This window comes from Halyomorpha halys, unplaced genomic scaffold (genome assembly GCF_000696795.3).
Source record: "Halyomorpha halys isolate HHAL.00 unplaced genomic scaffold, Hhal_1.1 Scaffold835.1, whole genome shotgun sequence".
NCBI lineage: Eukaryota > Metazoa > Arthropoda > Insecta > Hemiptera > Pentatomidae > Halyomorpha > Halyomorpha halys.
The window spans coordinates 191296-217683 of NW_027109576.1; the positions used below are offsets into that span (position 1 = coordinate 191296).

The following is a 26388-nucleotide window of genomic DNA, read 5'->3' on the forward strand; positions in this document are numbered from 1 at the left end:
TATATATATGTGATAAGAGTACCACTGTTTGGATGTGAAAATTAATCTATGAAATCCATCGCAAGTATCAGTAAAATTTACAGCTTTGTTATTTTAATTTTTCATCTTATTTACTAAGATAAACAAATATTGTTTTTGTTTTCTATATCCACAAAAACGGATCCCAAATTTCATTAATACAGTTTATTTTAACCAAAATAAGGAAAAAATGATTTAATTTTCGATTCGCTGGTCGTTAACAACAATAGGGGTAAGAATGCCAATTTATTTTTTTTTTAGTTAAATCGTAATAACTATGTAATTGAAGTAATAATTAATCTTTTCTCAACAAAGTTTTTTATATTTTCAGAAGATTTTAGTTCCTTATTTGAAGACATGCAGTAGCTAAGCTGCCATGTCTAACAAAAAGTTGCCAACTCATTATTTCTTTCTAGTCTCATATATATTGAAATTATCTTATGTAATTCAATCCATTATATAATTTGCAGTATTTGATAAAGATGAGAAACAGTGATGGAAATTTAAAGGTCATGAGGAAATATACACATAAATTTGAATTTAAGAATTCAAAAAGTATTATTTCTATTGGATAGTTTATTAATCCACATTATTTGAAAAAATAATAATAATACTATGCCAGCAATAAAAATAAATTTTAATTTTTTGTTTTATCCTGAAGAGATCACTAAAGCTAGAGGGTACTAAGATATATTAAAAATCGATTAATTAATATTATCCATTTTGATTTCAAAAAATCTCCACAAAGAAAAGATAGATAAATACGATGCTGTACTTCACCTAAGAGATGGTGAGTCTTTGTTCAGAGAAGAAGGGTTAAAAAAGGGGACCAAATCATTACTCCACAAATGTTTCAAGTCGTTCAAGGAAATTTCTTCCCTAACAAAGGAAGGAGGCCAAGTAGGTATATATGTATATTTGTTTAATAAACTAAATTAGGAGATTGGAAAAAAAAGGAAATTTCTTTATTTATGATCTTTACACTTTCTTGACATTGGTTAATATGGTCTAAATAAATAAAATGTTACCCATTTTAGTCCCAAAACATTTTTTATTCTTTTATAAGTCCGATGTTTCGGCCAATTCGGCCATGCTCAAGGACAATCTTTCACAGCCAGCTTTTATTACACATATGATTTTTAACAATACCAAATAAATAACAATATTATTAATAAATTATCATACCTTAATACAATTTTAGAACTAAATCATTTAAAAAACAACTTTATGCAGACTGTTCTGCCCAGATTATTTATATCAGTCTACAAATTACCCTATTAGACATTAAAACATTAGGGAATTATATAATTTTGTCAATAAGTAATTCTTAGATTATGTCTAATTACCTAATTAGTCAATTGTTCACATTAAATTATGATTAAAACTTTTATTACAGCCAACCTTCTTTGTTAAAATTTATCACAACAATATGGAAAGGAAATTTCTTTATAAAGTAGTATGACAAAGCAATGTCTTATGCAACTCTATAAAGATGAGATACGTCAGGTATGTCAAAAAGCAATGACGTAAATCAATGTGATACCCACTTACTTAGGGCCCAGGGCCCTGTTTCATAATAAAGTACAAACTAATACTATTAGTCTTGTAGATTTATCTTAATTCAATTACACAGACCTGTACAATAGTAACTTGTACTTTAGTATTTTTTAACTCCTGTAATGTCACTAATAGTCATCCATATCATGAAAAAAATAAGTATTAGTATTATTACCATACTAGTTTCTTGACTTGTACTATGAACTAATACTATTAGCTTTCATTATGAAACAGAGCCCTGAGATAGAGTTTAATATTCTGAAATAAAAAGTTTCAGTTGATATAACTTAAGAGATTACACCCTCATTGTGAAGAACCACTGCTTGAAGAAATACGCTTAAATGTTTTTATAACCCCACGGTAACAAAGGTTGAAATCAGTCATGCCGAAGGAAAGAAAATTACACAGCACTGTGCACCACTGGAATGAACACACATCAAGAGGATCAAAGACCTGAGATACAATTTTTTGTTAAGATGGCACCAAAAACAAAGTCTACACAAATTGCCAAAAACGCACCCGAAGAATATTTATTTTGTACATTCTACCAAGTAAAATGATAATTGGAAACAGCCTGGCCGAGGAGGGAAACAAAAATAACATGGTCTCATTCTTATTAAGTTGATCAAAGGCGTAAAACTTAAGTCCTTGCCGCAAATAATACAATGCGGCTCCAATTAATTGCAGGCTCTATATACAACATATTTTACACACTTATTCATAATTATAATTTAAGAACTCTGTCTCAGGGTCAAGATTTTTGTGTATAAGAAAACCATAAGACTTATAGCACAGGGCCTGTGTTAAACCTAAGGTTTCAGAAAGCAAGATTTTGGTGAGTGAGAGGCGCGTTTTGTATGGGTTTGTCTGGTCTTAGGCGGTTCTCCAGCCTGATATCTACTTTACAGAAGGCCCACGACAAGGCGTATTCAATAATACGTTAGAAAGGAAGGCCGTGCCAGGGATATTCCTGGACACTGACTCAGGTAGAGGAGGTTTAGGTGAGAAAGTCTGAGGCAGAGTAACAGTTCTAGTTGCCGAGATGAAGCGGACGGACCAGTAAGCTGATAAGGCTAGGTACAGCTCTAGTTGCCGAGATGAAGCGGACGGACTAGAGCCGGGAAATTACACTGGTTACCGAGATAAAGCGGACGGACCAGTGTAACCGTTAAGGATTAGGTTACAATCTTAGTTGCCAAGATGAAGCGGACGGACTAAGATTGCTGTAGAAAGGGAGAGGAGATAGGCCAACGTCTAAGGTGAGCATACTAAAAAACAACTCTTGTGAGAATAGATTGGCAATGATCTTCTCTATCTCAAGTAGAGTGTACACCACCAGTGCTATGACTAGACTTGGAAAAAAGGCTGGATTTCACGGATCAATCCCGGTGGCAATTAAAGGGCTCATGTGATCGGTTATCACTAAGGATTTACTCTTTTAACTCTACTTGAGATAGTTCCGTAGACTCTTTTTGCTCAGTCTCTTTTTATTTATAATTAACATTCTTACACATTACATATTAACATATATACATTTGTACAAGATATCGTATTTTTATAATAATAACATACAATTGCTTAGCTTCTGTGACGCTTGTAGTGCTGGCCCCTGGCGGGTTACAGCTGCACTTCGCGCTCGCTGATTGCTACAGGTTCTAGATTCCAGTGTGTGAAAATGGGCAAAGCAGAATCCGCACTAACGAAAAGTTGCGCCAGATGTATGCGAAACCAGATTTAGTTTCAATTGTAAGAGAATGGCTGAGTTATATAGCACGTTTGTCCATGGAATCAGGTCCCAAACGCTTCCTTGGATACCGATCTGACGGAAGACGTGGTAGAGGAAGGCTACGCTTGAGGTGGCACGATTTTGTGGAAATTTGGAAAACGAAGATGGCGGAGGCTTTCACGTGGTAGGAGAGAGTGGAGAAGATTATAAGAGAGTTCCAGATTCTTGCAGGACCACCAATCAATCCATAATTAAGGTGCTTTCATCACTAAAACCTCCTATTGGTTGCATAAGAAATAATAAAATAAGGATAAAATGGATCAAAACATAATAAGGAATAACTAATGCAACATAAGTTTTAGCAATTTTTATTTTCATGTAATTACAAGTACACGTTATACTCAGGGTCGTAGAAATGCCCTTCTGCACGCTTGCCGAGTTAAAAAAAATCTGTACTTTCCAATACCAGGAGGTCTGATCAATGATTTAGAATTGCTAAAAAAATTCCCAATTGTATATATAAATATAAAAACACTGTTATAATTAAAAAAAAAAAGCCAAATCTCAATTTGAAATTGAAAATGGTTTCGTGTTTAATTTTGCCATCTCTTTAAACCCGCGGGTACACATCTCGTTACCTAGCTAAGGACCTTGACTATAATACGAACAAATCAAAGTTTGACCAGTGGGTTTCAAAGGAAATTTTATGCACTCTCCAATGGTGATTAAACATTTTTAGTAGAAGCCTAGAAAATTTTTGATATTTTCTCACAAACTTAAATATTGAGAAACATTCTTGGTTTGTGCTCATTGACAGTTATCCATAAGACTTCAAAGTTGTAAACCTAGTTTTGCAACCTTTTCTAAAATTAGTTATAAACAAAATTATTATTATTTTTATTATTATTGTATATATGTATATATAGTTGACCGTAAAAATTGATATATAAGAAGATGGTCAGGGTTGCGGTCAAAAGAGAAACAAAAATAGTTTACAACTATTTGTTTCCGACGTTTCGCCCCACTTGGCAGAGCTTCATCAGGCTTAAGAAGATACAAAAAAAAAAAGAAAACTGAGGATATTACAACAATAAGATACAATAAGGTAATTTAAGTTTATAAATAATACTCTTTGTTAATACTACTCTTTATTTACTTTTACTTATTATTAGTTACTTCTTTTACAATCATTGTTATTATATCGTATATTGTATTAACTACCCTACTATATTTTCTTCAGTATAATCTCGTATTATTAGTAACGACATGTGTCATTCAAATTTTACTTAGTTATTCCTAAATTAAAAATTATTTTAGTTATTATTATTATCATATTTCTGTATCTTTCTCTTATTATTTTTCATTTTTTGTCATATCTTTATGACTACTTCCTGTATGTATACACGACGTATTTGAAATAGAAATATAGCCGTTAAACGGTGGCTACCTCCTCCACGCTTCCGCTTCATTGTTGCCTTCTGTTCAACCGTTCGCTTTGAACAGGTAGGTTGTCCTGACTTGTTCTTCTTCATTTTAATATCATTATTAGTTTTTTTCATTTATAATTATTCTTTCAAGAGGTTTGTTTAATCTCTACTTTCTTCTTTTTTATTTTACGTATTTATAATAAAATTTTTACTCTTGCCATTGTTACTTATTTTTATTCATATCATTGTTTATTCAAGTTTATTTTATACTGATACTATTTTATATCTTCCTTCCTTTTATTTATATGTAATTTCTTATCACTTTATTTTTACATAAAATTTATCCTAGCTTAAATTACCTTATTGTATCTTTTTTTCTTTTCTCTGAGACACAGAAGCCCATTTTTTATTGTCCGTATATTAATTCTTAAGGTCCTAGAATAAATAAAATATATAATTGTAGGAAGATTGTCCGAGTGGCGATCAATAAAGGTACAAAATAGTTGAAAACTATTTACTATTAAGCAACGTTTCGCCTCACTATGCAGGGCTTAGTCAGGGCTAAATGGAAAAAAGATAAAAACATTGTAAGAAGTGACAAAGCATCAGAATAGATATACAAGGAAGTAAAAAAAATATATAAAAAGCTCAAGTTAAGGAAGTATAAATATAGGTGGATAGGAAATTAATTATTCATAAACAGATAGATGAAGAAAATGTGATAAAGGTAAGGTGAATTAACAAGTAGAAAGAAAACAATAAGAACAATGATATTTAAAAAAATAACATTAGTAATTAGCTAAATAGTCACTTATATTTATATTTTCTTAGCTTTTCCTTTTAATTTTCTTATAAAAATATTTTTTTCATATTTTCCTACTTTATTTGTATATACATTCTAACTTGTGGTCACTTATTATAATTGTATCTTGTTTTCATTTAGACTTGACGAAGCCCTGCAAAGTGGGACGAAACATTGAATAGTTTTTTTTTTTAAATATTTTGTACCTTCCTTGACCGTCACCTGGATTATCTTCCTACAGTCAACCATGTTCTTCCAAACAAATAATATGATTAAATAATACTATAACTAAATTGTCATAAATACAATTTCATTTATGTATTGTTCATTAATAAATAAATATTGTATCCATCTATTTTTTTTGTAGATCTGGTTCTGGAAATTAATGTATTCAAAACGAACGGCTTTGATCCCACATCATCGAATGAGGCTGAGCTACTTACTGGTCACTGAACCATAATCTATGAGAGTGAGAGTATACCGCGGTTCGGCACCGTCCCATTACGTAAATAAAATCCAAAGAGGTCAGTTCTGTCAAATTATACAAACACGTCTGGAAAAAAAAAATGGAATCAACTAAGTTCAATTAAAGTACAACTTTTATGGTAATTAAACGATAATCCTGATTTAAATGTATAAAAAAAAACTAAAATTATAATGTTGTGTGCAATATCATTAGAATATTTCTAAATATCACTTAAATGTTTGTACCAGAAAAACATAGTTTCTGAAATGTTTTATTAGGAAACACTAGAGAGAGAAATTATATCAATCTAAAATTGATAAAAAGAATTATGTAATTCCTAGATAAAACCTTAGCTTTTTAAATACTGGATCTAATTAAATAATATTGAAGTCCTTTTTTTTAAAAATTAAAATGACAAAATGATGTCTTTAGAAGTAATTTCTCTTTTTTAGTCAAATATGGATACTTGACACTCGATGAGTCAGAAATAAATTAATGTTAGGTTCTTCTTTTCATAATCAGCAGTCTGGATTCCGAACATCTCACTCCACTATCCAGCAATGTCATCGTGTTGTTGACGTTGTCTCGTCTTCTTTAGAGCGCGGAATGTATTGTGATACATACTACATACTTTCTCATTATCCGTTCCTTTCCCTCTGATAGCTTATTCAAAGTAAACCACAATGGTTCCTGTTCATCACTCTTCTCTCCGTTTTAGTGTTCCTCAAGGTATCCTCGGTCCCATCGTCTAAACAGCTGGCATCCAAATCAATCATAACACTATCCTCACCACGTGTTTGCAGTTAATAATAACCCTTTAATTAACTCTCCAATCCCATATCACAACCCATGAAGAATGGTGTCAAAATTAGAGAATTAAAACGAATCCTATCAAATTACCCCTTTGTCGTAAACCTACCGACTACTCTAGATTATACTTTAATAATGCTACCTTTGACTACATCTGGACAAACAACTATAATAAGGCTTGTTTGGATTCAAGGACATGAGCTTGAGGGCTCCACTAAACCTTTTATTTCCTCTTGTACCAAATCCTTATAATCTAAAATCCTCAATGCTCCTTACTTTGTCACAAATAAAATCATCCATAAAAACCTTAATGCGCCAATATGTAACCGATCTAGCCCGAATCAGCATTAATCCTTCCATTATAAACTCTCTAACCAACCAAACCCACTAGTTCTTAACCTTACTTCCTCTTTTATTCCTGACAATCCTCCGAGGTGCATGAAAAGAAAATTGCCTCGAGACCTTTTAATGTATAAATTAGAGTGATATCAAAACATAGTCTCTCTACATGCCTGTATCATACCATTATAATCCAACATCAAATTTACTAGATGTATTTGTATGAAAATACAGTTGCAAATGTCAATAAATAATTTTTTTTTAAATGTTAGTTTTTTAAACTCACTATTCACTCCGGGGCCCATTTACTATAATTTTTATAATTACACGATAACTTTATTGCAAAAGGGTATATACTTATTTTTCTGCCGAAAACTTTATTTTTTATGACACCTTTTGCTTACTTATACATAAGTGAAAGATAATATATGAACCACGAAAATAACCAAAACAAAAGGATACAAAGTGACATTCACAGAAGGGAAACTGCGTTGAGTCCTGATTCATGTTAACATACGAACATGCATTAAGATATGTTGATATTTGTGGTCGACGTCTAGAGTTGAGCAAGTGCCTCGTTACTGCAGCGGTGCCTGTTCCAGTCCGGCTTGTGGGGTCGACTTTTGTTTCTGTGGTGGTCCCATAAAACCTGAGCCCCCATCATGGTTAGAATAGGTTGGTTACCTCTAGATAATCCTCTCCCCCTGTATATCAGAATTGACCATGAAGGGGGTCATAAAAACAAAAAAAGTTCGATTTCCCGGTCCCTAATGTAATAAAAGTTATAATTTCGACCTAATTCGGTTTTGTATAAGCTTTACACGTTTACGGTTTTATATCAATACATTATTTGTGTTTTAATTTTGTCAGATCTCTCACTATAATTTCACTACATTCATGATCTTAGATATGATTAATTAATATCGTCCTGAAATCGGAATGTATAATTGTGAAAAACATAAATTTAAAAGGGAATGTAAAGGTGGATAAGATCTAATTTTTTTAAATTTAATAATTTGTATATTGGACTGGATATGTCCGAAACTTTTATCGGAAGATAAAATAAAAAGATAAGAAGTTGTAAGGAATACGTTTCCTTGAAAAGGAAACAAATTAATGCAAAATGTTTTAAATCCTTAGCCACAGATCAAACAATAAAGATTAATCTTGTCTTTCTTAATTAATGTAAATTTTTTCTTTAAGAACAACAGCTATAAATAAAATGAATGGGCGTTTTGAATGAGGAAAAATCTAAAAAAAAAAAAAATTACTCTTCTAGCCTTGGGCTTGATATTTCCTATCAGCAAATGATGAATGTTCCGGTAAAAAGAGCAAGTAGGCAACTATTTCCTCGAAGGCTTGGCCATTATCCACTGATGACTTGGTGAGGCTAAGGACGACACGCTTGTAATATTTAGTCCTTAAAGGATAAAGCATACGAAGGTTGTTGCCATTGATGACTTTCACGTTACGAGGCTGCGGAGGTAGAGAGTGAAACGAAAGTCATAGCGGGCAGTGAGGGAAAGCACCTTCTATTAGCCCCGACAATGCACAGCCTCTTACCTCCTCTTATGCAACCAACACTGTCATAGCACGGACCGGGAAGCAACTTACCGTTCGTTACGTAGGAGAAAAATAATAAAAGACTATCGATAGAAAAATATAAAAATTTCGAAAAAATTATTATATACGAGAAATTATGGAAGATTGAGATGAATACCGAAAAGAGTTTAACTTTGGCTGGTAAAATACTGGTGCTTGAGTACGCTAATAACTCGGTATTATTGGGTAAGGACAAGGAAACTATAGAACTAAATACAACCGCGTTAATAAACTCCAGTAAGGAACTATATCTTGAAATAAATACGAATAAAATAAAATATATGGTTAGCAGTAGAAACGCGGGCAATTTTGTTGATATAGATATAGAAGGAAATACGTTTGAACAGGTAGATAGGTTTAATTATTTAGCTTCTATAGTAATTAGAAAAAACGAAATTGATGAGGAAATAAAATTCTTGTTATTTTTCAATTACGAAACTGCTTTGCTAGCGCCTTCTATCCAAAAAATGAAAAATTCGAATTTACAGAACAATTATCCTTACCACTGTTCTTTATGGATGCGAGACGTGGCCTGTAACATTGAGGGATGAACGGCGCCATAAGGTTTTCAAAAATAAAGTATTATATTCGGACCGAAAGAGAACGGAAGAATTTAGAAGACTTCACAACCCTGAATTAAGAGAGCTTCACCCGATAAATATAATTCAAGTTATAGCATTGCGGCTTATAAGATGGGTTTGTAAGGTTGTAGGGCTTAGTAACGTGCGGATCCTTAAAATGGTAATAAACGCTGAACCGACGGGTAAACGGCCGAGGGGTAGGCCGAAACGTAGATGGGAGGATTGCGTTAAAATTGAGTTTTAGTTGCATTGGGTTTGGAGGGGTGTCAATGGAATAATGTCTGTATATACAGAGAAAAAAAATACATTAAAAACTAATTGATTGACACATGTTTGTTTGCAATCAATAATGACCCTTTAATTACAACCCGAACTCTAATCCCATATCTCAATCCTTGAAGAATGGTGTCGAAATTAGTGGATTAAAACGAATCCCATCAAATTACCTTTACCCTTCGTCGTAAACCTACCGACTACCATACACTATCCTTTAATAATGTTGCTCCTACTGCTATCCAACAGGTCCGATACCTTGGTTTACAACTATACAATCTACTAACCTAGAATCCACACACAAAACTGAAAAGACAAGAAAGAAGACGAGAAATTCTGACTATTACAGTACTTATCAGACAAACGATATAAACTTCCAATTCATTACAAAAGACTGATCTACATGACTGCAATAAGGCCAATCTGGATATATGGAGTTGAGCTCTGGGGCTCCACTAAACCTTCGAATTCCTTTCGTATCCAAAGTCCAGCCATAGTCAACGTGGGAGAAAACTAGAGAGGAAACTAAGATTTGATAGGTTTTATGTGGAAGGAGATAACGGATTCTATTTAATTGCTTTAAGGTAGCTATGGTTCGACAGGAATTTTGCGCAATGTGTGGTTTCCAGGATAAAGATTGATCAAACATCCAATATAACCAAAATCGAGAATTATCAGCATTTTGTTTCCTCTCTCTTTGAAAACTAATTAACATTTGCCAACAAGATATTGTAAAGGGCCTAATATATTATAAAGGACAACCATATATTTTCGGAAATAATTGAGAAGGTCGATTAAATATATTAATGCTCTTGAGAAGGTGCAGTACGCCGGGAACGTCGATTATTTAAATTAAGTGTGCCTTTAAGTGTATATTTACTTAGGCATAAAGATTAAAAAAAGTTATCTGATATACTTTTGATTGCGTAAATTAAAATGTCACAGCCTAGATCTATGGTATAAACTTATTCCTACCAGTTCTCATTGCAACAACTATCTACCAAAACAAGCTTTCCATTCTAAGTAAAAAAAAAAAAGGTTGTCTATCCAGTACAAGGAAAAATATGTTCCCAAAGGAGTTTCCTCTCTCAAAACACAAACAAGTACATTATCTTCTTAGTATATTTAAATTATATATGCAAAACAATAAATTATTTCAGATAATATACATATGTATATTTTAAAAAAATACAAATGTGAAACTGAACAGAGAGTTGTACAGACAACCTCATATAACTAACTTGAGAATGAAAGTTAGGTCAATTAAATATGTCATATTTTAAATACATGATATATACAATCTAATATAAAAAAAAAATATCAATACCAATTTTAAGATAATGATTTAAGTTACCTAACCAATTGCATTATGTTTGTAATAATTGCTAACCAATCCATTTTTTGACATTAAAAACTAATGTCATGTTACTTCAACATACTGTAATAAGAGTAGTCTCATTCGATTCAGAAACTTAAAAAAAATATAAAAGTCGACTTATTTTGAGTAAACTATTTTCAATAATCGAGAGGAAGTAACCTCTCTGCTAATTGGGTGAAGTTAGGCAGATCTGTATTCTTAGAGAGAAGATGAATTTATGACGATAGTTATGTTATGTTATGTCAAAGTTAGGTTTTGTTATTTTTGGATGAAACAGGAAACTACATTCTTGATAACATCTTAACCCTCCAAACGTTTATCATATGTAAGATTGACTTTTGTTTTTTCTGAAATTCAAGGCAGCGCTATGTAAAACAGATATAAATCCAATATGATCAAAATGTCTTAATGTAACGACGATCTAAAAGTATGGTAATTAAATATAGTATTAAGTTATAGGCTATAACTCTTCTTAAAATCCTTAAATGTTATTGGAAACATCGGAAATACAACTTGGCAAAACAAAGAGATTTTTGACAAGCTCAATGACACATCTATAACCTTTATAGTACAAGAGCCCAAGAGGAGAATAAAGGCAGTTATCTCACCCCAATTTTTGATTACTTTAATGAAAACTATGTATAATTAATAGTCAAAATTGATGAGTCTGTCAAGTATAGGTAGGGGGAATAAAAAATGGCGGCTGTTTCAAAACGATAAAAAACACTAATTTTTCATTCGGAACTCTATATCTGAAAAAGTAGGAACAACGCAAGAAAACCTATCTATAAAATAATAAAAGTCTATCAATACAAAAATATAAAAATTAATATTATAATAATAATTAAATATATGAGGAATTAAGGAAGATTGAGATGAATACCGAAAAGAGTTTAACTTTGGCTAGTAAAATACTGGTGCTTGGATACGCTAATGACAGTATTATTGGGTAAGGACAAGGAAACTATAGAACTAAATACAACCGCGTTAATAAACTCCAGTAAGGAACTATATCTTGAAATAAATACGGATAATATAAAATATATGGTTAGCAGTAGAAATTTGGGAACGAAAGATAGGTCAATTAAATATATCACATATTTTAAATACTTGATATATACAATCTAATATAAAAAAAAATATCAATACCAATTTTAAGGTAACGATTTAAGTTACCTAACCAATTGCATTATGTTTGTAATAATTGCTAACCAATCCATTTTTTGACATTAAAAACTAATGTCATGTTCCTTCAACCTAAAAAAATAGTAAGACAAACAAAAACAGACTGACTACTTGGTAGAAAGAACGGTTACTTGTTGGAAAAACCAAAACCAAACTTTCGTCATTTCACCCATATTCAGTTTTGGCACAAATCTTGTGTTAGTTGTGTCACATTAATGTATATCATACTGCAACAGACAATTGTGAGTAATGTTTTAATTGTAATAGTTATTAATCTAAAATTATTACCATGTACTTTTTTTTAAGAATTAGTTTAAGAAATTTCTTGTTTTAAAAACTGTTCTCATTGTAGGGTATTTTTTAAATATTTATTTATTTAATACCAGATCGGCCTGGTGGGCCTTATATGGTAGATATAACAGTTACATTTTCTCTTTAACAATTGATTATGAAGGGAGTGTAGTAAGGTACAAAAGACACCTAGTACAAAAGACCTAATTATAAACAATGTTATAAATAAAAAAAAAAATTAAGATAAAATAAATAGATAAAAATAATAATTCTTAATAAAAGAGAAAAGTAAAGTTAGTAACAAAAATAATGACATTCGTAGACCTAAATTTATTTTGTCAAATATCATAAAAACTACTAATCCTACAAAGATAAACATAATTAACTATTTTGTAGTACATTTAACTAGCTTTAATTTGAGCGCTGGCAGACATCAGTACGTCCAACGGTTTCTCAAATAAAGTTTTTCATAAATAATATATATTGTCCGAACAACTATAAATTAATTTATTTTAGCAAATATCATGAAAACTACTATTCCTACAAAGGTCAAGGTCATTAACTTCTTTATAGTCCATTAAACTACCTTTAATGTGAGTGCTAATAGACATCTGTACGTCACATAGTTTCTGAGATATAGATTTCTCAAAATAAATTAACTAACTACTAATCCTTCAGTAGATTTTTAAGAAATTTTTCTTTTTAAAAAGCTATATCTCGAGAACTATTGGACGTAAATAGCTCTTTTAGGGCTAATATTTCAGAAAATTGCCCTTCTTTAAATAATGTTCTCTTAGATTTTCTAGTGTTGTTGGTAGTTTTTAAGATATAGATCTCCGAATGAAAAATCAATGTTTTTTTAAGGTTTTGAAAAAGCCGCCATTTTTTAATCCTCCTACCTATACTTGGCAGACTCATCAATTTTGACTAGAATTATACATAGTTTTTATTGAAGTAATCTAAAATTGGGGTGAGATAACTGCCTTTTTTTCTTCCCGGCTCTTGCACTATTATGTATTAGAGCCCACGAGTAGAAAAAAAGTTATTTCGCCTCAATTTTTTATTACTTTAAAGAAAACTATCCATTACTAATTAAAATTAATAAGTCTGCTATGTATAGTGAAGGGAAATAAAAAATGGCGGCTGTTTCAAAGCGTTAAAAAAAAATTTTTCATTCGGAGCCCCATTTCTTTAAAACAGCAACTATCACTAGAAAACATAATAGAAGTTCATTTAAAGTTGAATAAATTTACTAAAATATGAGCCCTGTTTACGTGTTTCCCAGACATAGTTTTTTTTAAACCAACATTTCCTGAATTACTTACTGAGCAATCAGTAGTTAATGTTTTGTAGGAAATTATGCTATGGAAAACTATACTATCTGAGAAATCATGAGATACGCAGATGTCTATCAGCACATAAGTACAGTAAGTAATTTATCACGTTTATCTTCGTAGGAGTAGTAGTTTTCCTGATATTTGCTGGTTTAAATTGATTTATAGTTGTTCGGATAAAATGCAAATATTTAAATGCAAATACCATAAAAACTACTACCCCTTCAAAGAGAAATGTTATTAACTACTTTATAGTAAATTAAACTATTTTTAATTTGATTACTTGCAGAAAACTGTACGTTCAATGGTACCTCAGATATAGTTTTTCATATATAAAAAGTTTTGTCCGAAAACTGGAAATCAGCATCTTGTTAATTAATTTTAGCAAATATCATAAAAACTACTACTCCTACAAAGATAAACTAGTTTATAGTATATTTAACTAGCTTTAATTTGAATGCTAATAGACATCTGTATTGTATATAGGAGTGTAAATGTGACTAGAGATTAATTTAGTTTTATTAATTTATTTTTTCATGCACATAGTTTGATTATGTTCATTTTCTTTATCTTTCTGTTTGTATATATTTTAAAAGAGATTTTATTTATTTTTATGTACTTTTTTTTTCATTCTTATTTTATTTTATTTTAGTACGAATGTGATCATTTATCACTATTACCTATTGCCCACAACGGTGTGGTAGATTGTAATATCTGAAAAAAAAATGACATCTGTACGCCTCGTAGTTCCTAAAATAAAATCACTACTGAGTTTCAGTATATTTTTCAAGAAATGTTGCTCTATAAAAAACTATTGAATGGAAACTAAACAGCTTTACTAAGTCTCATATTTTAGTAAATTTTCTCTACTTTAAATGCTATTTTATTAGGTATTTGTGTTCTTGGTAATTTCAAAAATATAGTGCTCCAAATTTTTTTAAAACTTTTTGAAATAACTATTCCCCCTTACTATAATTTGCAGACTCTTCAATTTTGATTAGCAATCATATGTAGTTTTAATTAAAGTAATTAAACATTGGGGTGAAATAAATGAAATTTTTTCCAGCTTCTACTATTACGTGTGGCAGAAATGCCAAGTGCGAAAAAAAAAGTAATCAAAACAATTAAACCTTGCTAACGCACGGAGATGATTTTGCTCAGGCGTCATAATCTCCTCAAGCGTTACAAATTATTTTAATAGAGAAGTTGATTACTGTTCCATAGCAATGTAATGACGTAGTAGAATCTTGATTAATCCATAATGACCATTTGCTGGAAAAAATGACGGTCTATTATAACGAAAATATGGAAAGGAGATCCTGATTGCACGTATTAGTAATGAGCCATATCCATATCCTTGCTACGGGATCCTAATATCTTAGGAATCGATATATGACCAACAATCGATAGTTTGAATCATTATTTACCAGTCGGTAACATTGTTGTGACGAGAAACTCTTTTCACAATTATTTTCCTCATTAAACTATTTAAGTTTATTCCTTTTCCGTTACCTCCCCCTCTTTTCCGGTTGTTTAAGAAAGGTGCCCCCTCACTTCTGAACTGAAATTCATTATGTCATCTAGTGGCAAAGATAAGTGGTAGGAGACCTGGGCAGCCATCTTGATCCTCAATAAAATAGGGGTAAGAATCAATAGAGAAGCCATCCTGACTACTCTTCAAGAAGGTCTCTTCTCATAAATCATGAGGGAGTAAAACCTTACACTCAGGCGAGAGAGGTGGCGGCGGCAGGAGGATGAGGAGAAAGAACCAAAAGGAACCCCTTATTTCATCTTCATATTCACACCAGAACTAACCTTCAAGCTTCAAGAACATCAAACAAGTAAAATGTAATACTTTAATCAATTAATGTAATGAAACCAAAGCTATCACTAACCAACTAACCATATTGTAACAATTTTATTCAAACCGTCCAGTACACTGTTTCAGAAAACTTATAAAGAGAAAATAGAGGTATTTCATTTAAAAGCATATGATATCAATTTATTATAAATACAGTCCACTCCATCATTACCAGCAAATTACAAGTAGTTCATTATCCAAACCAGCCATTCCAGCACATAATAATTAATTTGGGTAATATCCCCCAACTTTTACTCCGGGGAATATCCCATATTAAACACGGGTATTGCACCATACCTCCACTACATTTACTTCACTTTTAGTTATTTTTAAATAAACCCCTTCCTACTCATTTCTGACATACGGAGGGGGGAGGGGATTATCTACAAGGTATCACTCTATTCTAACCATGGTGGGGGGCTCAAGTTTTCATTTCGTGGGGCCGCCACAGAAATAAAAGTCGTTCCCTCAGACCGGATTCATATTATGAATTATAATTATGAGTTTTTGAATAATGTATCAATTGAACAAATTAAAGGAATTTTTGATGAAACTATCATTTCCAAATGACTGATTATTCAACCAATTTTGTATCATTAGATGCTCAAGGCTGCTGCCAAGATAAGTTTTCAACGTTGCAGGCTTTCATTAGAGCTAAGAAAATACAAAGTAGGAAGAACTAATGTAAGAGTATACAAATGACATGTAAATAAAACAGATATGAAAGTGGTGTTATTAGAAAACATCAATGCAAATAAACAAAGATAAATTAAAATAGTAAGGAAGTTAAAAATGAATATAAAAAATATATCAACGAACATAGTAATGAGTAATTAACTGATAAAAAAGAAAAAATATATATTACCAAACAGATCTACAAATATATAAATACTTGGAAGTACTCTGTATTCACCGTAAATCCTCGCAGGGTATTAACTCAGTTCCGTAAGGAATTCGCTTAGTCGTGAAGGAGAAGGCAAGTCCTAAAGGTATTACCTTTTGGTACTTACAGGAAGGGATACTTCCTCTATAAGTATGCACCTACAGTCGAGTGGGTAATGAGTCCTAGAGGTAATTGCTGTAGGTCCTGCTGAAAGGACAGAGGGTGTAGGGGAAAGAGACTCCAAACGGAGTGATTACCTCCTACTACCTCCTAAAAAAATTAATCCCATCTTCTTTTTTTTTTTTTGTTCCCATCTCCTAATATTAGTTTACAATACTGTACAATGTAAACAATATACGCAACTGGGTCCTTCTCTAAGCACAAGGCATTATAGAGGAAAGAGCTGGGTCGAAGGCGAGGGTCACAATATTCTCTGTACCCCCAGGAGTTGCTACCCTGGGGGTACAGAGAATGGGGAGGGACCGCTCCGCACGGAATCACACCTTGGTTTGTCAAGCCGCGTTAAGTAATTTCTCTGGGCTACTGAACGCCATTTATATTTTAAACTAATAATTAGTTAGTTTTATCTTTTGTTTCAACTAAAGAACAATATTATAATAAAAAAAAGTCCAAGTACAGACTTCATTTTAACTTTTCTTATTTCTGACATATAACGATGTTTATGTTTTCTCTGGTCGATTGATTAATTTCTGAGGTGCAGAGAATGAAAAAAAAATCGATTTTATCGATACCCGCTTGCGTATCGATTTATTTTAAATTTTAGGAATACTAACATATTCGGGTCCCTATAGGTATATGTTTTTGGAAGTCCTGAAAATGAAAATAAAATAAAATCGATTTAGCTGTTAGTTTGTACCTTAGTTAACTAAATATTAGCTAGCTAATGCCCAACTCTGTTTACATGCCACTCCATTATCTCTACCTGCTTGGTTTCTAATTTTAGCCCTGACGAAGATATGAAATTATTGCTAATCAATCTTTGTCTTAAAAGAATTATTTGTATAATTTAAAGGCTATTGGAACTTTTTTTAAATAAACTATTTCACAAAAACCTAAAATTATTAGGGTTCCAAAATTGAAACCCATGAATAACGGAAATGTTAAATATTCCAGAGCGAACAACTTTTTTTTATCTTAATGATTATTATGTTAGCATGAGTAGCATGGTTTTTTCGACTATTTTTTTACCAAGGAAAAATCTATTGAACTAAAGGAATAGATGGATATTTTCATTTGTTAACTTTTATGTAAATTTATTCATTTCTTTTTTTTTTAACTTATCGATTATACCTGCATCTGCATAAATGAATAAAATAAGCAAATGAGATTCAATATAGAGATTTAAAAATGATGTAAATATGTAATATGATTGTACTATTGAATGAAGTAAATACATAAACAAAAATTTTGTTGAGTGGAAAGACTTCATCCAAAGGACACACTAACTTTAAAGACAAGTAGTTGGCCTCAGATGGATAAAGGTTACTTCCGCAACGTAATCCATCTTCGGATTATAAAATATAGAACATAAAAGTTATAAACATACGCAATATTTGTACTTCATATATTATACCCACACTCGCAACGACTCCATCAAGAGAAGCGGAGGAAATCGGCTTGCAAGTAAATGAATATAAAATAAAATATATGACTGTAAGCCGAAAAATCCACCCTAACGTCATGGTCTGTGTGGACGATAAATCGTTTTCGAAAGTAGACTTTTTAAAATACTTGGCTCCACAATACCATCAATAAATGATTAGACTGAGATAGACCAGCGTGAACAGAGCCGTCCCTCTGTCAAGAATACTGAAATCTCTACAAATCTGCAACTAAGGGTGTACAATGGCGTCATAAAGTCAGCTCTGATATACCCAAGAAAGCAGAATCGTTAGATTTCAACGGAAAGCCCTCCGTAAAATTACAGGAGCAATCTAGGATCAGAGCCTTAATACGTGGAAGAGAAGAACTGGTTGCAGAGACTGGTCAATCAATATCTCTCGATATAAATCAAGGAAGTTAGGATGGGCAGGACATGTGGCTCGAAGCAATCCATCAAAAAGCCTCTACACAACAATGAATGCTAGTGTGTAGCTAAGAGACCAAAACCAGATGGATATGCAGAATCAACAAAGATGCGAAACAACTGCATGCAGAAAGCTCGAAAAGGGTAGCCCAAGATAAGCAGCCAAAGATCTACAAGATCTGTAGAGCCAACCGATAAAAAAGGATTGAGATGGATTGAAAAAATAATTTTATCCTCGAACCCATGTCCCCTAGCAATGAATACATTGTTCACAAATTAAGGTTATTTGCCTAGCAGACAATAAAAAGTTTCGGTATACATTTTGAAATAACATAAAACCTCTTGGGTTAAATTAATAATAATTTGTAAAAGTAATCAATAATACATTGCTCATAATGATGCGAAGATTTGGATATGTAGAGGTGATGGAGTAGGTCTTGTTTAAAGGAAAGGATGTATGAGGATTAGCGAGTGGAGATAGCAAGAGAAGAGAAAGAGAGAGGTTGCACATATGACGAAGGATTTGCTAAATGAGGTGGTTCGAAGAGAAGGCATATATAAATTGATTGGTTGGGATCTGGTGTTTATTAATGAATGAAAAGGTGATCGTTGAGTGAGGAGATCATGAATACAGGTCGGTTTTTTAATTTTTAAAACTTGGAATAGGAAAACACCAAGGAGATTGGATAGAGCCACTTCAACTTGGTATACCAACGAGAGACATGAGTGCGCCTGGTAAACCTAAATATAAATCTTACGAAGGTATTCATGAGTCTCTTCAGCCTCAACTCCAGACCTGCAGATAGCCCTCCGTAGACCAAGGAACCGTAGTAGATATTATACCCACACAAAAGAGATTTTGAGTTTAAATTGAATCGTTGAAATAATTTTTATTTTTGTAGGACGTGAGAACGGAGCACGTTAAGGTGAGGGTTCATAGTACTTGTTTCAGAGCATTGTGGGTTTGATTCCTATCTGGATGAATATTATTTCGAGGTGGCCCCGAGAAACGAATTCACGAAAAAAATATTCTCACTATGGGGCTGCATAGGTCATTAATGAAGGTGTTGGATTTAAGTATCGGATATTTTCGGTTCTTTTTCGGAATTTGTATAAAGTCGGGGTCGGGGGTCTTATTTTCTGATCCCCCCCTTTGCAGCGGAAGACGCCGCGACAGCAATGCCGCCCCTAACTATGCACCATGCAAGCTAGGACCTGGCCTGCCCCTACCATCACGCCAGAGTCCAGGACATGCTTGCCTCTGAGGGAGAAGCTACCTGTTTCGCGAATATAGGACGAAGCGATTTTATGGTTTTCACCATTTAGCCAACCGCTGCACCAGGAAGCGGGTAGAAGACGTCACTGCGGCGGCGAAGACGTCACCAGATAAGCCACTGTTCCATTACCTACGAGACCCCATGATTTGCTCTATCTTATATCATATTATCGACAATTTCATTAAATCGAACACACTAACTCTAATGTACACATCGAACACACTAAGCTTAACAGGCTCAACTTAAGCATAAGATCTCTTAACAGACTAAAATATATGAAGATTGACTTCATAATTGTATATTCAGATAAAAAATCATTTTTGTTAAGGTTATTCAACGATATATGTATCAAATTATTTTTAATACATTTTCTGGAGGTTTAGTCTATCATGACACAAAAGATTCAATTTGAACATTGAGCCTGTGCAAATGTTTTTTTTTCTAATTAGAAAATAAAACGGTTCATAAAACAAGTGTTTGAGTTCAATGGTTAAGTGTCCATGTGTCTCATGAGTGCAAGAGCACACGAGGAAGAGAAACCAGCTTCGTCATGTTTTCAATACAAAAAAAATTCTTGGGAAATTAACAGGACTGATATCAGACAACAAAAGACTAAGGTACTTTGTTTAAATTAATTTTTAAAAAACAAAACAGTTAACTTTACTAAAGACCGATAAAAAAAAACAAAAAAAAAAACACCATCGTTCTGTGTTCCCACATTTAATTTGTAACGTTATTTAAAGCACCAACGTAAATTTTAAAAAAAATATATTTTAATTATTTAAACAACATTGTTTTGGTCGTTTGTTTTTGTAGTGGGATTAATTTTTTATTGTAAGATATTAATAAAAAACTTTGTGAGTTAAATTTTTTAATTTATAGTTATACATTAATAAAACATGACACAGTTTTATATATTCAATGTATATAAAAATATGTTATACATGTTCATGTAGAGCCAAAGAAGAGAAAAAAAGCAATTATTTCACCATAATATTCGAACAGTTTAATGAAAACCATGTATTAATACTAGTCAAAATCAATGAGTCTGCCAAGTATAGGTAGGGGATTAAAAAATGCCAACTGCTTTAAAACGTTAGAAAAATTAATTTTTTATTCGGAGATCTATATCTTTATTTATTTTTAGGTACCGTATACAACTACAGGGTCAGAGACACCGTATTCTGGATTTCGTGGTTACATTTCTTGGTACAGGTTGTTCTCCTCAAGGAACTTAAACAAATTATTCCAATTTTCTTGTAGTAAGGCTTGAAGTTGTCCCCGGAGGCCAAAAGACGTTCTTGATGATTCCAGCCGCGAACAGTGTTCCAGGATATGCTCCCTCGTCAGGGTACATTTACAACTATAACATATCGGTGAAGGATTTCTTTCAAGAAGGTGCTTGTGTGTCCGATCCTGAGTCGGGTTATGATGCATTGTTCACGGCGATTTTCGATGACTGGCGGTAGAGGTTGAGTATCACCATGTATTATCTTCATTTTATTTGTTTCGGGTACCTTGGACCAAAATCAGTGCCATGCTTCCTTGCATTGGGTCAGAACCGATATATGGTAATCATACAGTGCCAAGTTACAATCAGGAACTAGAAATAGGGTGCATGCTTCTTTGGCAGCTGTGTCAGCCAGTTCGTTCCCCGTTATAACTGCATGACTGACTGAGGACCCACAGGAAATTTACTTTTTTATGTATTTTTTTCATTAAAGTTATGATGGAAAAAACAATCTTACAAATATATCTTTAAAATTACTAACAACACCAGAAGACCATTTAAAGTAGAGTAAATTTGCTAAAACATTAACGAAATATGAACGTATAATGTCTTAACGAAGAAAATGTAAGAAATTACTTAATAGTACATTAAAGTAGCTTTAATTCAATTGATAATAGACATATTTACTTTATGGTTTTTGAGATATAGATTTCTCAAAATAAATCCACCAACTACTGACTTTTCAATACATTATTTATGAAAAGTTACTTTTCAAAAAGATATATCTCATATTTTAGCAAATTTACTCTAATTTAAATGACGTCCTCTTAGGTTTTCTCGCGTTGTTGGTAGTTTTAAAGATATAGAGCTCCAAATAAAACTTTTTTTTAAAACATTTTGAAACAGCCGCTATTAACTTGTGGTATATTGATAGGAAGTTTCTTCTCGATCTCCTGGGTAACCATATCTTGAAAATCTGCAAAATTACTCCTTACTATGATTATACTTATAACTTATTTTTTTTCACATACTGGCAACATTTACTAGACAAACGGTCTAAATTGCCAATCCATTACAAAAGACTGATGAATATGACTATTATAAGGCCTATTTGGACATACGGAGTTGAACTTTGGGACTCCACTAAACCATCAAATTCCTCCCGAATCCAATCCCTACAGTCCAAAATCCTTTATGCTCCTTACTTTGTCACAAATCAAGTCATCTATCAGGACCTCAATGTTTCATATGTTGCCGATTTGGCCAGAACCAGATACCATTCCTTCCATGATAAACTTCCCAACCACCCAAATCCACTTGTTCCTACCTAATAATCCTCCTAGGCGTCTGAAAAGAAGATGTTATTGAAGATCTTCTCTAGAAATGTTATTGGAGTTCAATCAATGGGTAGATCCCCCACATGTTTGTATCATGCCACAATGTCACCTACAGCAAATTTACTTGTTGTATATATTTTTATACAGTTGTAAATAACAATAAACAAATTATTTTAAAAAAAAATATTAATTTTGTGATTTTCTCTCAGATGCTCTTTTTCTCATAACCGTTGTAACAAATTATTTCCCCCAAATACTTAAATTTTCTGGTCACTTTTATTTATCCATATTTATTGTTTACTGCTTCTTTCTTTAAATTTACTTCAATGTACTTATGAGTATGAGTTCATATTCATGTACATATGAGCTCTGTTTTTCCTATAATATTTGTATGCCCCTTTCAATACATACAACGAAACAAAAATCATTTTCGCAACCTTTGACCCTCTCCCCCCTCTCTGCTTCTACCAAAATGGGTTTTGATCGCATTTCCTTGAAAGCAAACATTTCGCTGTTTATTATCACTATATATCTGTTAGAACATGCCAAGAGCATTGACCCTCATGGACCAGGTTCGACGTACCGGAAACAACCTAGCATGTCCTCATTGCTTACACCGCATATGAGGCACTGATAGTGAAGCTACTGAAGAGAAAATGTTCTGGCAGTGAGATCTCTCATTTACTATTAGCATATAACTAAATACCTGTAATACAAAGATTTTGAGTATGGGTTGAAATCTGTAGCAGGCTCACTCAACTTTCATTACCCGTTTGATAAATGGGCGATGTTGGAGACAATAAAGTTGAAGAATAAAAACCAAAACTTGATAAATAACGGATAATTGTGAAAACAAATAAAAATTTATTGCATGTTTTATAAAGAGATGGCAAAATTTGTATGGTATGTTACCACGCTCAGGAAATATTGGGTGTGGGCGAGAATTAGTGTAATATGATAACAGTATTACATGAGAGGAGATAGGAAACGCTATACAAAAAGGTGCACTCCCGTTATCAGTTTTTCGCACAGCATAAATACTATACTCAGTGCATCGTTTAGTAACAAATATGTAGAAATTCGTAAATTAAAATAAAATAAAATTAAAAGAAAAAATTTTGCCCTGTTTTATAAACTTATTCTCATTTCTACCTTTTACTCATCCCACATTCTTACTTTTGTATTACATTTTTATGTTTTCTGTAATAATAATTAACATATTACACTCAGCATTTTATAACCGTTATTATGTTTCCTCATTTAATTAAATTACGAGAACTTTTCGGTTATATCTACTTTGATGTACCTGTTCACTTTATTGGTTTAGTAACTTTTTTATTAATTTTTATCCTCATTATTTTTTTTTATTGTTTATATACCACAAATTTTACATTTTTATGTTGTATTATTTATATCACTGATTTACCCTTACATTAATTCTACGTTTGTATCTTTTTATTGTAGACCTATAGAAAATCTACAACGTAGGTCGAAACGTCAGCAGAAATTGAATGATAATTTATTATTTCCATTACCATTTATTCCGAAAAGGTTTTTACTATTTGTTTTTAAGCAAATGACTGTACAAGGGCCGGTACAGGAGGACGGTACATGTTATAGCACAGTAGCCCAATGCATAAAAGTTACTTCTGCTAATAATTTTAAAAGTTTGGTTCTGCATTAGTCCTAAAACACTTAATAATTAGCTAATTAATGAAATGAAGTAACAAATTACTTTTTTTTTCACCTATAACTTCCTAAGTGCCGGTTGCAGCATTACAGTTTAAAATAACAAAACATAAAATCAATAATTATGAGACTTAATTAATTACACCAGCCCGAATGGTCCCTCCCCATTCCTTGTAAGTCGCCCAGCTATCATGCTACCTGTTGTCCCCAACATATGTTTAACAATTATTTCCATTTTATAAATATAAATAAATTTATCTATCGCAACCCTTGGTATTAGTTAATATTTGCTACAGAGGTATTAATAATACCAGAATTGTAAACATACGCCGAGTCAGTGGTCCTTATCTCTCTACCTGGTCAGTAGTTGCTAACTGCCTGGCCAACTATACTCGCTTCAAGCCTCGGCGGACGGCTCTTCTCCAAGAGGACATTTCTCCAACAGTGGCCCCATCACCCAGGGTGACATAGACTATTTTATTCATAAATTCGCACCAACAATAAACAATATTTTTTTTGTTTTTAAATTTTTGAAAATAATTTTAATTTGTATTTTTATTAGTTCATTTTATTTATTTTTTCTAGTTTATATGGTTCAATATTTTGTCTTACAGTTTTTTGTCTTTTATTTCAAATACAGCAATAACAAAATTCGACTAAATAATTCATTTCATCATTGGGCTAGTAAAGGTTCCTAACAATGTCGTAACACTACCATTGTAAACCTACCCTCAATGGGATGCAAATCCTATAAACCTTTCTTATAATGCCATGCGGCAAAACAAGATTAATTGTCTACGGATATATTGTATTTGTTTGTAAATAAAGATTTTGAGGAGGATAGAAAAAAAATCAATAATTATCCGTAGAATCACAAATGTTAACCTTTAAATATGGTGGTAAACTTTACCGGCCATTGATAGCCGGTTAAACTGATATTTAGAGCAAACCTACGTTTAAGTAGGTAATCATACAAGTAATCTTCCATATTTCTAGTTGGATCTGCTATCTAGGAAAGGTGTATTGTATTATTCCGTTTCTTTCTGAATTAGATAAAATGGATTTGATCGAAATAAACGATTTGACAGACGACAAAGGCTTCAAAGAACTAATTGCTCTGTTAATAAAGAGGGAAAAAAGTATTCCATCATCGATCAAATCATTTTAATGTGGTAGGATAAAGAATTTATTCAGCGGTTTTGACTGTTAAAATTGGCTGTTGAATCAATTTTAAATTTAATTGGACCCAAAATTTCTAACATTAGTGATAGGAATTGCGGGGTTTAACAGTTATCTCAGTTTGAGGTAACCTGGTTAACAAAAGAGTAGACTTGAAACATGTTGCTAAGTTACGTAGGTTTACTGTCTTGGACAAAGCAAGTTATACAAATCTAGCGAAAAGAGATATAGTTAGTTCAAGATTATTAAATTTTGAATGAAATGAGTACCAACTGAATATTCGTTCAAGTAGTACGTCGTAAACGAAAATCTTTGAAATTTTTTACAAAGGTATAGTACAAGAGCCGGAAAGAAAAAAAGACAGTTATTTCACCCCAATTTTTGAATACTTTAATCAAAACTATGTATAATTACTAGTCAAAATTGATGAGTCTGCCAAGTATAGGTAGGGGGAATAAAACATGGCGGTTGTTTCAAACCTTAAAAAAACATTAACTTTTCATTCGCACATTATTTAAAGAAGAGTAAATTTGCTGCAATATTAGCCCTAAAAGAGCTATTGACATTCAATAGTTCTCGAGATATAGCTTTCTAAAAAGCAAAATTTCTTAAAAATCTACTGAAAGATAACTAGTTAGTTAATTTATTTTGAGAAATCTATATCTCAGGAACTATGCGACGTACAGATGTCTATTAGCACTCAAATTAAAGCTAGTTTAATGGACTATAGAGAAGTTTATGACCTTTACCTCCGTGGGAATAGCAGTTTTCATGATATTTGCTAAAATAAATTGATTTATAGTTGTTCGAACAATAAGTTTGATTTTTGAAAAACTTCATTTCAGAAACCATTTAACGTACAGATGTCTGCCAGCGTTCAAATTAAAGCTAGTTAAATTTACTACAAAATAGTTAATAATGTTTATCTTTGTAGGACTCGTAGTTTTTATGATATTTGACAAAATAAACTCACATAATGTTAATTTCTAGTTGTTCGTATAAAATGTTGTATTTTTGAAAAAATATATCTCTAGATCTATAAGACGCACATATGTCTGCCAACACTCAAAATAAAGGAAATTTAACTTACTATAA

General features: G+C 32.2%; 1 long non-coding RNA gene across 3 annotated transcripts in view; it reads right to left on the reverse strand.

Moving 5' to 3' along the window:
* Positions 1-26388, reverse strand: part of LOC106686540 (uncharacterized) — a 41124-nt gene that overhangs the window by 752 nt on the left and 13984 nt on the right. Inside the window, exon 4 of one of the 3 annotated variants that reach the window (XR_001344028.3) lies at positions 5834-6083. The exons of the other annotated variants lie outside the window; for them this stretch is intronic. This is a non-coding gene — a long non-coding RNA (uncharacterized lncRNA). Of the gene's footprint in view, positions 1-5833; positions 6084-26388 lie in introns of those variants that run through there. 3 annotated transcript variants of the gene reach the window in all.